Raw genomic sequence first — 5,610 nt, forward strand, 5'->3', positions numbered from 1 at the left:
GTCAAGAATCGTTTTCGCCAAATCCACGCGATTAGACTCCTTTGAAATATTAAAACATTCGCCAAATGTTATTGCTTTAGAATTGTTTAAAGCAGTGAAATAGAAATGAATAGCAGGTTTAAAGAATGTAAAATTTTGCTTCCATGATTTGACTACGTTTTAGTTTACCCTTAGATAAAAAATTAAAGGTAAACTTAAGACGCATTTAGACAAGTACCAATAACATATGATCAAGGCACGTATTATCTTAAATAAAGGGTTTTCTAAAAGGCCAACCTTAATATATATTTTTAAAATCAAAAATGAAGATAAGAAGAGTTTAGAATTATTTTCTCCTTGAATTTTTCCATAGCACACGGGGACATAAAAACCTGATTGGTTGCGGATTAAAGGTGCTTCCAATAATCACCTCTTCTTATTGCAATTAAACAGGTTTCGTACATTAACTGTGGAGCTGTTTTTTTTCCCTTTGCTTTATTAATTTGTGTCTCTAAATTTAGTTAGGATTTTAAAAACAGATATCCTGTTGGAAAACCTTGTATAAAGGATGACTGATACATTAGGTAATTTTTCTCCTAGAAAAGAGTGTACTACATAAAATTTAGGCTTAGGAAAATATAATGATAACTATTTGCGTTTCATAGAGAGGAAAATCACGAAAACCTCCCATGGTTATCCTGGAGGCAAGGGGACTCTAACCCATGATCCGTCTACCACTAAAGATATTTTACATCAGCACTGAGATCGGTGCGAGCCGGATTCGGAATTCGTATATCGACCAGCCCTCTCTGGGATTCGAACCCGGGTCATGCCTATTGGGTTTATTGCGTGGTAGCATCAAAGAAAATAATATTTTAAATTATTTCTTAAAATTTTTTTTTCTAAATCAAGTGACTAAATTTTGATTGCTACACTGGACTTTCGAATGAACATAAAAATAACATTTCGTCTATGGAAAAGCAAACGGGACTTAATACATAAATTGTTATAATGGAAGTTTGCTGTTATGGGAGGCTGACAAGAAAAACGTAAACTGTTTTTGTATTGCTTACGGGGCTTTTTTTTATTTGTTTTTCTTTGTCACCATCAATGAATAGCCTAACAAAGTGTAAGAGAATTGCCGACAATAACTTTCCTCTTGCAAATTGGAACCTAATTCTGAAGAATCTGAAAAAAATTTTGCACTTAAATTTATGGACAAGGGCGTACAAGACCTTCTTATGACCACTAAGGACTATTTTTAGGCACCATCATGTTGGAATGGAAAGGCGACTGAATACAATTTTCAAACAATTAAAAACATGATTCATTAATTTATTGTATTCTTTGAAAAGTAAAAAGATTATGAATTATCACAAATTACGACCACTTAGGACTAAGAATAAGAATTTAGGATAATGTCCCTTATTCAATAAGGGATTCAATGTATTTAACAGTTATTGTGTGGTAACATCAAAGGAAATAACATTTTAAATAATTTTTTGGAACTTTTTTCTAAATCAAATGGCTAAATTTTAATTGCTACATTGGAATGAACGATTACGTGTGAATATCCTAATGAGCATTGGAATAACATTTCGTTTGTGGAAAAAGCAAACGGGACACAAGCCGTTGTAATGGAATTTCGCTGTAATAGATGGCCGTACTGAAAAGCATAGACTGTGTCTGTATCGTTTGCGGTGTATCTTTACCTTTTTTTTCCCATCAAAGCCTGCCAAAATGTAACAGTATTTCCGATGATAACTTTTATCTTACAAAGTCAAATCTGAAGAACCTAAAAAATTTTTTAGACTTATATTTATGGGCCGGGAAAGAACTATTTTTAAGAACCATCATGTTACATGGAATAGAAAGGTTATATCTTTTTGCTTTTATGAAACTACACAAGAATTTTTTTTCAAAATTTATTATTCTTGAAGAGAATACAAGTTAGAAGCATGATACAAGTTAGAAGTAACATTTCATACCTGAGGAATATTGAAATATACTCCTTAGTTTTTAAGGACTAACGCTGTATAAACTTTCAAAAATGATAGTAATTAACTAGATATCGGGAGCAGACAATTTTTTAGGCATCGTGGTGCACCAGTCGTTTGTTAAACCCTGTTTGGTTAAAGATGCATCGTAAGTTAATATTACATTTAAATTTTAAAATGAATGATATGTAAGGTACACAAATGCTAATTGTAAAAATTAGAAAATTAACTTATTAAATGTATTGTTATAAAAACACCTCAAATTAGATAAAGTAATAATGTTCTTCAAAATTATAAAATTAACTTTTTCAAATAAGAAGTTTATTTTATTTTTCAGTGATAAAATATAACAATAAAATTTTTATTCAAATTTTTGGAAACAATACTGAATACACTTACCAATTTTTTAAAAAATATATGTATAGGACACAGGAATGTCCCCAATTAAAAAATAATAATTTAAGAATACTAATCATGTAACTATTTTTTAATGAAGATTCTCGGTACTCTTCAAAAAAATAAACACAAAAATGCTTGCGCATTATCGGTCATAAATTAATACTCTAATTAAAAAAAATCCCACATCATGTTTATTCATTACTAAGGTAGGGAAGATCAAAAAATTGATTAATTAATCAAAAACCACTTTATTTGTAAAAATAATCAGGAAACTTCTTACCTTTCTCCTGCATCCTCCAATAAATATCATCTACAAATTAATTCATTTTAATACCCCCTTGCATTTTTTGTTTAATTTTGAACAGTGATTGGTCGGAGTTCGAAATTTTTTTTTTCTTACTTAAATATTTATTTGTGAACCTAATGAAATAGTTTATTCACTTCATCCTTTACCAAGGTTTTAAAACTATATATTAAGGTTGAGCATTATGAAACACCCTGTATATAAAGTGTTTATCATTGTGTAAAATAAGAAAACGTCTTCCAGTTTTTGAATTTTAATATCTTCCAAACATCAACATCATCAATACAAAGAACGGTTTTGTTACGAAGCTTATTTGTATGTAGTGTAAAGATCAACAAAATTTTTTATGATAAAAATATTTTACAAAACATGTGATGAAACAAACCAAAGACTTATAAATTTTGCGATTATAATATCCTTACAATATGTTTGAGAAGTGTATATTTAATAATTCCACTTGCTTCAACGTTTCAGAATGAAAAGAATGAAAGAAAAACAAAAAAAGCGAATGCTTGAATATTTTGTCAATCACGGACATTTTAGTATTTTGGAGGCTACTATTTCAAAACAACTTCAATCAAAGCTCAGAAACCATCGAAGTGTTTTTGAGAAACACGACTTCCAACAAATAAATAAAAAATATACGTCGCAAACAATTCGGATGCCTTACGTGACTACGCAGAAAATGTTTTAAAATAATACAATGTAAAGCTAAATCGTATTGAGAATTTCAGATGTATGTTCTTCAAAATTATTTTTACATAATATGCGCAAAACTCTTGCCGCATATGTAATATTCCGCAAGAATTGATTGTAAAGCCAAATGAGTACATTTTTGACAAATTTAAATTCATTAAAAGTGATTTTAATAAAGATTAATCAAAATAACTATAATTGCAAGTAACATATTTGTAGTTTATATATCTCATAAAAGTATTTCCTAATTTCCTACAAACTCGAATATTCATGAGGCGTTTATTTGAAAATCGTTCAAACTGAAATATTGATTACATTTTAAAAAGATAAAACTAAATATCCATACAGGATAAAATAGAGTAAATCTGAGCGACACAGCATTTCTCATGATTCACGTTCAAGCTTATTTTAATGACCGGCGATTTAAAAATTCGATTTCAGAGAATCAAGATGCACGGGTTGCTGCTTTTTATTTAAGAAGCAAGATTTATTTTCGCTTAACTTTACAATTAGTTACAATGGTTATTAACAGATAGAGCTGCAAAAAAAATATTTAAAAACTTTTTTCCTAAAAATAATCACTATTTGAAAAGACAACGTGGTGTTTTACGTGATGTCTGTGGTCTAAGCACAAAACTAGTTGATGCACTACCCAAACATTTTAGTTGTTTAAAATGCAACAGAGAACATTGCGCTGTTAGCTGTTGACAAACTTTTCAACAATTCAGTGGGAATGCATTCTCGTTTCTTAAGCAGAACGCAATAAAGCGTACATTTTTTTGAAATTATTTTAGAAATTGTCTATTATTTTTAGAAGAATTAGGTTTTGTATCTGTTTGGGATTCGGTTAATTTCAAAATGATTGAACAAATACTCAGCAAAAATCACTTATAAAGATTAGGCAGAAATAACCTCTACTTACTGATTTCTTAGATTTAATTGATAATCATAAATAAATCTAAAAAAATTAAAAGCATGTTGTTCAAGTAAAGAATAACCATAATAAAGGCATGTTCTTGATTGTATTATTTTATATATTAAGTAAATATAAATTTAAAAGCTTCATACAGATCACAGAACTACTAGGGAAGTGTGACTCGCCAATTTTGAAATAAACTGGTGGGATGTATGCTTTATGAGGAATAATTTTAGGGGGCAACATTCGTTTCGGCCCATAGAAGGTCCTATGAGAGATTAAAAATAATTCAATATATAGAAAAATCGGTATTTTATTACTTCAATGCAGACTATTAGTTATTGTAATTGTCTCATACTCCAATTAATTTTGTGGTACTTTCACGTACTATATAATGCATATTTATTGTCAAAATTGATTTCGAAAATTTTATATATCTGTAGTTTTTCAGAAAAACCTGTTAGGTTAATTTAAAAAAAAAAAATTGACATCAAATTTTTTTACTTTTTTTTTCAAAAATTTTCCAAATTAGTTGGAGTATGTGATTGCAAATCAATCAATTAATTAATAATTAATTAATATTTAATTAATAATTAATTAATTAATTTGCTAATTGATTTATTAATTAGAAAATTAATTAATTAACCAATTAATTACAAATTAATTGGAGTATGAGACAATTACAATAACTAATAGTCTGCATTGAAGTAATAAAGTACCGATTTTTCTATATATTGAATTATTTTTAATCTCTCATAGGACCTTCTATAGGCCGAAACGAATGTTGCCCCCTAAAATTATTCCTCATAAAGCATACACCCCACCAGTTTATTTCAAAATTGGCGAGTCACACTTCCCTAGTCTCCCTTGTAAGTCGTAAAAAGAAAGAAATTGTCTTCAGAATAACTAGATTCATCAAAAAGCGAAATCAGATGTCTGATGCCATTCGGTGATTATTTCAAAAATATTTTTTTCTTCGAGGTGTTAGAGACTTTAAACCATTTTTATTATTTTTTTATATATAAAATGAGCATTGGTAGATACGTTCAAATACAAAAGATACAAAGTTATAATATATTATTTAAGAAAAAAAATGATATATGGCCAAGAAATCGGTTGAAAGGGATCTGAAAATAAAGCTACCCGAAACCTGAAATTTTTTTCTCAGAATTACATTCCAGCAACGAAATTTTTTTTTTGTCATATTTAAGATTTGTGTTAAATATTCTAAACAAAATTCGAAAAATTTCATAAAGAATTATTAATAAAAAAATTTTTTTAACTAAATATCTGAACTAAACTCAGTGACTCGACTGCCC

This window comes from Parasteatoda tepidariorum, chromosome X1 (assembly GCF_043381705.1).
Source record: "Parasteatoda tepidariorum isolate YZ-2023 chromosome X1, CAS_Ptep_4.0, whole genome shotgun sequence".
Taxonomy (NCBI): Eukaryota; Metazoa; Arthropoda; class Arachnida; order Araneae; family Theridiidae; genus Parasteatoda; species Parasteatoda tepidariorum.